This window comes from Zingiber officinale, chromosome 10B (genome assembly GCF_018446385.1).
Source record: "Zingiber officinale cultivar Zhangliang chromosome 10B, Zo_v1.1, whole genome shotgun sequence".
Classification (NCBI taxonomy): domain Eukaryota; kingdom Viridiplantae; phylum Streptophyta; class Magnoliopsida; order Zingiberales; family Zingiberaceae; genus Zingiber; species Zingiber officinale.
In genome coordinates, this window is record NC_056005.1 from 73,841,720 (window position 1) to 73,852,636 (window position 10,917).

The 10,917-nt window shown below is 39.9% G+C and overlaps 1 long non-coding RNA gene across 1 annotated transcript; it reads left to right on the forward strand.

Moving 5' to 3' along the window:
- Positions 1–1,878: 1,878 nt before the first annotated feature.
- LOC122030510 lies at positions 1,879–2,383 on the forward strand. Its single transcript, XR_006125450.1, has 3 exons — positions 1,879–2,019; positions 2,105–2,309; positions 2,364–2,383. It is a non-coding gene; the product is annotated as an uncharacterized LOC122030510 (long non-coding RNA).
- Positions 2,384–10,917: the final 8,534 nt, after the last annotated feature.

Below are 10,917 nucleotides of genomic sequence, written 5' to 3' on the forward strand. Positions count from 1 at the left end.
GCTGGATGTTTTGTCTGTCAGCAGGTGAAGGCTGAGCACCAGAGAACTGCTGGATTACTTCAGAGGATCCCTTTTCCAGAGTGGAAGTGGGAGCATATTACTATGGATTTTGTGGTAGGATTGCCTAGGACTCGACGAGGCCATGATGCGATTTGGGTAATCGTTGACCGATTAACCAAATCCGCACACTTTTTAGTGATCCGGAAGACTGATTCTCTGGATCGAATAGCTGAGTTATATTGTCGAGAGGTTATCAGATTGCATGGAGTTCCGTTGAGCATTATATCTGATAGAGACCCACGGTTCACGTCCCGATTCTGGCAGAGTCTGCAGCAGGCATTGGGCACACAACTTCGTTTCAGTACGGCATTCCATCCGCAGACAGATGGGCAGTCAGTGCGGACTATTCAGACTTTGGAGGATTTGCTGAGGTCTTGTGTTATGGACTTCGGAGGCAGCTGGGAGGACCACCTACCATTAGTGGAGTTCGCCTACAACAACAGCTATCATTCGGCTATCCAGATGGAACCGTTTGAGGCGTTGTATGGTAGACCTTGTCGGACACCCACCCTCTGGGAGGAGGTTGGGGAGGCTCAGCTGCTAGGACCTCAGAGAGCTCAGCAGGAGGCAGAGCTGGTTTGCACTATCAGACGGAGGATGTCAGAGGCTCAGGACCGTCAGAAGAGTTATGCAGATCAGAGGGAGACCCCTGGAGTTCTCTATTGGTGATCATGTGTTTCTGATAGTTTCACCCACGAAAGGGGTGAAGCGATTTGGTCTTCGAGGTAAGCTAGCTCCACGATATATTGGGTCATTCCAGATCTTGGAGAGGATTAGAGCAGTAGCTTACCGTCTGGCGCTACCACCATCTCTAGCCGGCATTCATGATGTATTCCATATATCTATGCTGAGGAGATACGTATCAGATCCGGCACATGTTCTGTCAGATATATCAGTTCCTATTCAGGCGGACGTTACTTACGAGGAGGTTCCGGTATGGATTCTGGACAGTAGAGAGCGTCAGCTGCGGAACAAGACGGTCCGACTGGTTAAAGTCGGATGGCAACATCATTCTGACGAGGAGGCTACGTGGGAGCTGGAGGATACGATCCTAGCTCGATACCCCTATCTTTTTACTTGAGGTATGTGGGTTAGAGTTTCTTCAGCATTTATACTACATGGTTATATTTCAGTGTTTGCTGTTGGTTATAGCGAAATTTGGGGACCAAATTTTTATTAGTAGGGGAGGATGTGAGATCTCGGAAAATTCAAATAAATAGGGTTATTTGAGAAATAGCCTTATAAAATTTTTCCGGAATTTTTAGAAATTTTCTGGGAATTTTTCGAAGCTCGTACGGAGGGTTTTGAGGGGATTGATCGGTGGGTACAGATAAAGCCTATTAGGGATACCCATTTAAGTGAGGAAAAGTGTTTAATATAAATTTTTTCCTTTATTATTCCTTCCTAAACCTAAATCGCCGAATCCAACATTCTTCTTCCTCTCTTCTCCCAACTCTCCTCTTTCCCCCGACTCCACTCCTTCTCGTTTCCTCTTGCGGGCGGATCTGTGGCGATCGACGACATCGCCGGAGGAGCTCATCACCGGAGACTACCAAAGGGCAAACAAGGAGGCGGGTCATTGGTATCTTCTCCTTAAACCCTTCCCGAGCCCTTCTCCCTGCGCGTGCCGACCCTTTTCTTCTCCGATCGACACCACTGGATCGTCGATCCATCGATTGCTGGCAAGAAGAGGCATTTAGGGCTCCGAGGGTAAGCAATCGATTCTCTCGCTTTTTTGTTCTCTTATTTGTGCCCTAGCTTCGAGTTTCATCCTCGATTCTTGTTTTTCCTCTTTGATCGTCGACGATCCTAGGTCAGGTCATGGATCGCTTGATTGGATCTTGGATTCCTCTGCCGGAGCTAGGTCTTGGCAGACGCTGGCTAGTTGAGGGTCAGTAGATTCAATACATTGCATTATGGATTGGATTAGATGACACCTTCTGGAGGCAACCGATCGAGGTAATGCATTGTTGATTCTTACTCTCTTTTCTTTGTTGTGATCTTGATGTCAGATTCAATTGTTTCCTGTAAATCCCTTGATCAGTACTTGGACTTTCTCTTCTTCACTGTGATTGAGGTCTCGGTTGAAGTGGAGAAGAATTCCAGCAGGGAGGTCTTGTTGTGGTGTTCTTGATCTAGTAGCTCAGTTTGGTTCCGGCAGCATCTATCCAGATTGAGGTGTTGTTGATGCTGGAATTGTGGTCGTAAGGTGATTTTCAACAGCATCACCTGTGGCTTTAGATCGTGAGGTGATTCCTATCAGCATCCTTTGATCCAGCAGTCAATAGGTTCTGTGAATTGAGGACTCTGATTCGAGACGAGCATCTCAACATTGGATTAAGACTGGATTGTACCTTCTATTTGAGGCGAGTACCCTTTGACTTATCTTTTGATACTGTCTTATGATATGTATAGTTTATATATAATTACTAGTGGTAGATGGTAGATTTATTTCTTCCCTGGTCTTAGCTTAGTTGATACCTATCACATGCTTCTTCTGTTAGTTACTGTACTTTAGAATTGGATGATTTTTACCTTTTGCTATGTTTATGTATGTTATGGAGATGGATAGATACATTTAGTGTTATTTTCCACTAGATCAGTTGCTGTAGATACTTGTTATATGTTGTTGGATCTATGCTGCTTATATCATGGTTATATTTATATGTGTTTACCGTTTTGGCACACACATATATGGAGGAGGCTTTGTTCAGGTATGTCATATTGTAGCCGCATGTACCATATCGCATGATTGCATGCTGGGCGATTGACGACTCCATTATTGTTGAGCTCGTCGGCCGGCTACATGGGCCTGCACACAACGTGCCCACTCATGGGTAGTGGCACAGCACTAGGGTGTGTATGGTAGTTTGCTCTGTAGTGCTCTGCTGGTCCGCTCATGGGTAGTGTGACTGCAGCGTGGTAGCAGGCAGGGATCCCTCCCCGTCATCGCGTACCGGGAGATGAGAGCATTGCACTCCTTCACTATGTTTGAGGTAGGAGGATAGGTGTACTCCGACAGCATCCCGTCCACTCGGTCACTCTTCAGGGGTAGTGATGGCAGAGTGCACGGTGTCACAGCCCTACCCACTCGGTCTCACCATTGTGTGTGAGATGGCTGACTAGCTGACAAGGGTGACCATGTCATATTTCATCATATGCACAGATTGCATTTATTGTGATTGTTGCATATTGGATGATACATTTTGGTGATTGCATATGATTGACATGCATATAGGATACATGCTTATTTGCTCTAACTATTTTTTTTATCTTTGTATGTTCACAGTCAATTGCCCAAGCCTCGCATGTGAGTACAGTTTATTTCAGTTATGCATTTTATTATTATTCTTGCTATAGACTGTACTTTATGCCTATTGCTAGATATTACAGTTTATTTTAGCTATGCATATCTGTTATACTGTTAGGAGATTGTACCGTAGATTGTACTGTTAGGAAACTGTACTATAGATCCTATGGTTTAGGAGACTGTACCTTAGGATATTGCTAGTAGTTATATGTTGTTGTACATATCTATTGGATTACCTGCTGAGTTCTTTGAACTCACCCCGTTGTTACTATTTTTCAGGTTGAGGCCGTCAGGAGAGATTCCAGTCGCTAGCCCCTTTATCGCGAGGATTTCCTATTGTCGGGATCTGTTTTGTTTTTGCATCTTATATACTTGTGATGTGGGTTTTGTATTGTGGACTTTGTATCGAACACTTGGGTTTACTACTTTTGTTTTTCCGCTGCGGATATATTTTCATTACTTCGTCGATTTTGTTTTTCTTCGTTGTAGTGGAATAGGATGTTTACATATATCTTCGAGATTCTATATCATCTTTCCTTATTAAACTGCGTGGATTGATTATATGTTGAACTGTGTGGAATGTTGTTATAAACTGCGTGGTTTGTTTCTTATTTGTATTGTATTGTTTCGGCCGTGTGGGCCGATGTATAGATATATATATTCTGGATTCATATTGTCACCCGTACAGGGGAGATGCTGCTGAAATTTCTTCGGACAGGGACTACCTGGGGCGTGACATAATACACCATTGGCTACTAATGCTAAAATTGACTCAGACATAGAAGGTAAACCAGTAGATTTGAAATACTATCGAAGTGCGATAGGAAGTCTACTGTATCTTACTACAAGTCGACCAGACATAATTTTCGCAGTAGGTATGTGTGCACGATATCAGTCTTATGCAAAAGAGTCTCACTTAACCCTTGTCAAAAGAATCCTTAGATATATTAAAGGAACTTTAAATGTAGGACTATGGTACCCTAGATCTGGCACACTTGACCTAACCGACTATTCTGACTCAGACTATGCCGGATGCAAGCTAGATAGAAAAAGCCCAAGCGGTAGTTGTCAATTTCTAGGATAATGCCTAGTAAGTTTGTCAGGTAGAAAGCAATACTGTGTTGCTTTATCTACAACTGAAGCTGAATACATAGCCTTAGGTGAATGCGCATCTCAATTGCTATGGATGATGCATACTCTTAAAGACTATCAACTGGAATATCATAAAACAAAAATCTCAATTGATAATATAAGTTCAATAAATCTAACGAAAAACCTAATTCATCACTCAAGAACTAAACATATCGAAGTGAAGCACCATTTTGTAAGGGATCATGTAGCTAAGGGTGATATTACACTCAACTATGTTGAGTCAAAATCAAACCTAGCTGACATCTTCACAAAGCCCTTACCTTAACTTGAGTTCAGCTCACTTAGAAGACAAATAGGAATGTGTTGGGTAGAATAGATATTTTCAAATTCATTGTCTTACTTCAAAACTCATTCTTTTCAAAAAATTTGTTTTAAAAATATAGGAAAAATAATGATTTGTAAATCCCCATTTTCTTAGATTTTTCAAAAGTTGGACTTAGCCTAGGCTATCCTCCTAGAAATCCTGTTCCCCTAGATTTAAGCCAGAGCATCTCACAAATACCTAGGTATATCTTGCTTATGTTTGAAAAACATAGAATGATGTGAGATGCATAGGGAACAGCTTGGACTCAAGAATGCTTATTTCTGTGCATTAATATGAGTCTGGGCGTTGAATACTTTATTAACAGAAATCAAGTCAAGTCTTTCAGCTCTAGTCAAATCTACATGGACTAAATGACTTAACTCGACTAACCAAGTGAAAGCTGCTGTCCTCTAGGCAATCAGCAAGTAGCTAAAGGTTAGACAGTTGGTGAAGGAAATATTAAGTTTAAGCATGCTTATACTTTAGGGCTCTGATACTTGATCAGAACAAATTAATAAATTAACAACTATTTCACTTGACTCATGCTTGGACTTAAGGACCAACCAATTTAATTAAATTAAATTTTAGTTTCTCCCTCTTCGCCCTAATAATTAAAAAGTTCTTACTCCTATGTTTTCAACATTAAGTATTAGTCAAAATTAAACTAAGTGTCTTTTTAACTTAAGCTCTATTTTCAAAATTCATTGTTTGCAAAATACTAAGCTAAGTAGTTCATATAGATACCTTCAATTTTTTTCAAACTTAGCCAACCTTCAAATCTAACTTTTTATAAATTCTTGCTAAGCCATTTTTACTTACCTAAAAGTATTAAGAATCATTGCTTTCAAAATATTTTTGTTAAGAGACTTCAAATTTCTTTAAGATTTTCAAAATTTAGCTAAGTATATTTCAAAATCAACTAAGTTTCAAAAGTGGCTAAAATTGTTCTTAATAGTCTACTAAATATTAACCTTTTAAACTTCATTAAAATTTTTTTTCCCAGAGTAATTTACCATTCATAAGCCTAATCTATTTTTTCCAAAGAAAAATTAAAAATTGCTTGAAACTGACTTATTTTTTGATAAATAGCAAAGGGGGAGAGTAGGAAATTCAAAAAGTAAAAAATCTACCTAATTCAAAAGTAAAAGGAAGCCCTGTATTAAGGGGGAGCTTCACAAAGTTTAAGTATTAGCTTAAGTTATGCTTTTATTTGAATTTATATACTTAAGCTTACTCACTTAAAATCTTTTAATATACGTATGCATTTGTTTTATGCATTTGTTTTACTTAACTTTGAATTTGGGTTGCCATAATCAAAAAGGGGGAGATTGTTGGTGCGGGAAGCATCCGACGATCGAACCTAAGTTTTGATAATGGCAAAGGATTCAAAGTTAAGGTGTGTTGTGATCTAACGTGCTTGACTAAGTGTTTCAGGAAAGTCCTAACTGTGGTTAGACAAGTAAAAACCCTAGGGGGTGGTAACCCTAGGTAATAGGGGGTGAGGTCGAAGGCTTCAGGCAAAAGTCCTAAGGGGTGGTAACCCTAGGTGGAAAGTCCTGGTGTCGCGAACCAGGTGAAAGACTGGACTAGTCGGGAAGCGGATGTCCAGCAGAAAGTCTGGAAGCTTCGAGTACTGAGCAAAAGTCCAGTCGATCTGGAGGATCGCACTGGGAGCAGGTAAATCTCCTGAGTGGAGTAGGTGAGGACGCGTTCCCCACAGAGGGAACAGTAGGCGTCGGGTCGACCTAGGGTTTCCGGTCGGAAACCCGAAGTCAGACTCAGATAGTCCGGAGACTGTCAAACTTTCTCTTTTATACTATCACTTATATGTTATGAGCTAACTTTGTGCTGCAGGGTTTTTTTGTGTTTAACATATCTTGCAGGGACCAAAGTACAAAATTTGCCTCGGATGAACAGTACCGAGGCGCCTCCATGGAGCTTGGAGGCGCCTCGGGTGCAAAACCTGAGCTGGCTGCGAAGTAAGCTTGGAGGCACCTTGAAGGAAGCCAAGGCGCCTTGGACAGCTTGATGAAGGCACCTTGGAGAGGTTGGAGGCGCCTTGAACCTGATAAGGTTTGACCAGTTCATCCCTTATCTCCGCGGCTGACTCGGCTCATTCAAGGCACCTTGGTGAATAGTAGAAGGCGCCTTGAACACCCTTTATAAGGGATCTCGACCAACAGCTCACAACATCTTTTTCCAAGCGAACTTTCTGCTACAAGCTGCCTACGAGACAATCCCGATGTGCTGGAACGACACCCCGACAACCCGGAGCTTCAGATTTAGTCTTTTGTTGTCGGTATAATCTTATAACTGCTTTGAATTGTAATTTGTTTGTAATAGTTTTTACGAGCTTATAGTTGTTGCCCACGGAAAGCGATCAAGGATCGCGGGCCTTCGAGTAGGAGTCAATCTAGGCTCCGAACGAAGTAAAATCCTCTGCGTCTTTCTATGTGTTTGTGTTTCTTTATTCCGCTGCTTTAACTCTTACGTCTTTACGATTCCGATAATCGAAACAAAATAGTCGCGAGCGCTATTCACCCCCCCTCTAGCGCGTCTCGATCCAACAATACCTTGATCCCCCTTTTGTAGGAATAAGAGAGGGTCCCCAAATATTAGAATAGATAAAATCAAATGAAGTAGAAGAAAAAGAATGACTTTTAGAAAATGGTAAGGTAGAAAATTTGACCAGTTTATAACCACTACAATCAGAAATATCAGATCTTTTTAAAGGTGTAATGACCACCCTCCTTACTACTCTCTAAGGGAGGATGCTACTTAACTACTCATTCTACTTAACTGATATTGCTTACTTTAAAGATAGTAAACTTAACATGATATATATTTCTTTTCTTTTTTTTTTGAAGGCATGCTGCATTACTACTAATCATTTCAGTGCTGTCATCAACCAAGCCTATCAATCATACCAAGGTGTATTAGCATGTTTCCATAATAGCATTTAAAACTTGTATGCATATATATATACCTTTGCATAATTCGGTCATGGCTCTTCCTACTAATGATGCATGCATAATAATTCATCACCAGCCAAACCTTTAATCATTAATAAGGAAACATTAAACCAAGTAAATGTGAAACCTTAACCTAAACCAATATACGAGTTACCCTCTACCACTAAGAAGGTGCAAAGGAACAAAACGATAGCAGTAAACTACATCCTAATATTTTTGTTTCATAAACACTAAACCGCCTTCGCTGGTCCTTTTCCAGCATCAATTTAGCACAATGTCAACATTAATAAAGGTAGCCAATTCCAGCAGAATCGAAAAGCTATTAATCCAGCAACCAAAAATAAACCCATTTCACAATTTATGGCACTAATTAGAGCATTAAACAAATTATGGAACATGTAAGAAGGAATTAAACTAGCATGTGTAATTGGGAGGTATAAAATTGAACAAAAATCAAATCTGTATTTGCTTAAGGAAATTAAACTAAATCTGCACTTACTAATAGAAAAAGGTAAGACGAAATCAAATCCAGCAATATAAAATAACATGTGCGGTTCTCTAATTTCTTTAGCAATTAAAAGAAAACTTCTATTAAACTCTTATCATATTCTTAACAAGAATTCATTTAAATCATCTAGCAAGGTCCCAAGCTTCCATGGTTCCAAACATCACACACATCCATCACACATCCTCCTTGTCGCCTCCCTTCGCTATTGCTTTTCCTTTCATTTATCTGCAGTAGGAGGAATGCAAACTATAAGCCAATGCTTAGTAAGCGTTATCTACTCTCAAAATTTGAAAGAGCATATAATGCGAAGAATGCTAAATCTGAAATGCTAAAGAGAAAAGCTACTCATGCTCAACTAATAGCAAGGCTCTGAAAATGATCTGCATACTCATGCTATACAAGAATAAAACTGCATGCTGGAAATAAACTAATCATACTCAATAAACTAATAATGAAAGTAAATAAACTAATACTGCATGCTAGAATTCAAAAGAACTAAACTTCTTAATTCTAGGCATATATGAAGCTCGTTTCATTTGTCCCAAAAAAAAACTTATGGTCTTATACTTTAGTCTAACACTTAGAAATTATTATTTAATTTAATTTCTCTTTTCTTGTCTTTTTTTGGGCCCAGGCTTAGTACCAAATGCGCGCTCCCTGGTAGAGACTGGGGTAGCGAGCCACCAATCCTACGACGGTAAAGACCTTGGTGTTACCAGGGCTAATACCTTGGAATTAGTCACCTGGATTTGTTTAACGACAACCTTGGAAGTCGGGTACTAGCCTCTTTAAATGATTTACTTGTTATCTTTTCTTCCCTAGACCTTGGTCTTTCCTTTACTTATAACTTCTACTAAATCCCTAAAAGGATTTTATAGAACACTATATGTACATGTAAATTCTAGAGCTGCATGGAATGAGTTCAATTCGTTAAGACTTGCTGTGAAAATAAGGAATTGCATCTAACTGAACATGCTGACAAATAACAAAGAAATCTAAGATTTGCATGCTTTAAAAACAGACCATCCAAGCTCACTGATTTGCAAGGAAAATAAAACTGCAAAGCTAAAAGAGAAGGTCGGTTGTCCATGCTTAATAATCTTTGCAAAAGAACTAAACTAAAATGCATGGGAAAGGAAACAGCCGACCATGCTTGCTGAAATTTTAAACCAAAACCCACTGCATGCTTACAAATTGGGCAGTAATATATACACAATTCAGCTAGTAAAGAGTTGCTACTGAAACCCCAAAAAAAAACATATTCATTCTTCATGCACAGTACCACGGCAAGGAAACCAAAGGGACCGGAATGCTACTCCTAGCCATTCATTGCAGTGACCTCTAAAACCGAAACCTATATGCTCAAACAAACTAAACCCTTTCATGTTCATCACCTAATAGCAACAAAATTCGAATCCTGTAAAACTCCCATGAACCGAACAAGTTCATCAAGGTAACAAGGGTATCTAAGTTTGAAATACTAACTTTATAGGGTTGTTCTTTTTCATTGCAGCATGGAGAATATAGCAAAAGTAATTTTCTTTGCAGCAAGGAGAAAATAGCAAGAGTAATCTAGAATGAAGATTCATGGCAGAAAACTTCAAAAACAACATTCTTTCAAGCATACTTCGAAAAACAAGAAGTACAAGACTCCGAGAACCACCCCTACTGTAGGTGAGAAGAAACTTACGCTTGTTCTTGTACTTACAACCGACGGAATGGTTCTAGGGTTCGGAGACTTTCAAGATTTCGACCTCTTCCTCGTGCCTATGAGTTCTCCTTGACGAGAGGAGCTCGGATCCACAAGGTTCGCCGGAAAAAAAGGCCTTCGTCGGCCGCCGAAGGGAGGAAACCCTAGCTTCCTTCGTTTCCGCCCAAGCAGGAGTCGCCGCTCGCGTCGGGAGAGGAGAGGAGGAGAGATTTCGAGAGAAAAGAAAATAACCTAATCCTACTTATAACTAGGTTTAACTTTGGGTTCTCATTATAACTTAACTATATTTCGATATAGGTTTAATTAAGAAAAGTTTGGCTGGTCTGCTGGTTAAGCGAATCTCTGCTTAACTCGAGGTTTCCGGTTCAAATATCGGCTTGGACATTTTTTTGTCTAAAATTTTTTTCGTTAGTAAAAATACCAAACGACCTCCAAAAATTACATAAAAATACTTTTAAAATTTCTAAAAATCTCCAGAATATTTCTATAGCATTTCTAAATATTTTTAAGGACATTTAGAACTCGAAATAAGGAAAATTGGGTCGTTACAATCCCCCATACCTTATATAAAGTTCGTCCCCGAACTTAGAATAACTCTGGATACTTCTATCTCATACTGCCCTCACGCTCCCAAGTAACTTCCTCGTGCTTCTGATTCTGCCAGATGACCTTCACTAGTGGCACTTCTTTGTTTCTTAGTCTCTTGACTGCTCTGTCCTCTATCCATGTAGGTCTGCTCTCGTAGCTAAGATCCTCTTGGATCTGCACTATCTGAGGATGAATCACTTGGCTAGGGTCGTGGAGACACTTCTTTAGCATGGAGACATGAAATACATTATGTATTGCCGACATGTTCTGTGGTAAGTCCATCTTGTATGCTACTTTCCCAATCCTCTCTAT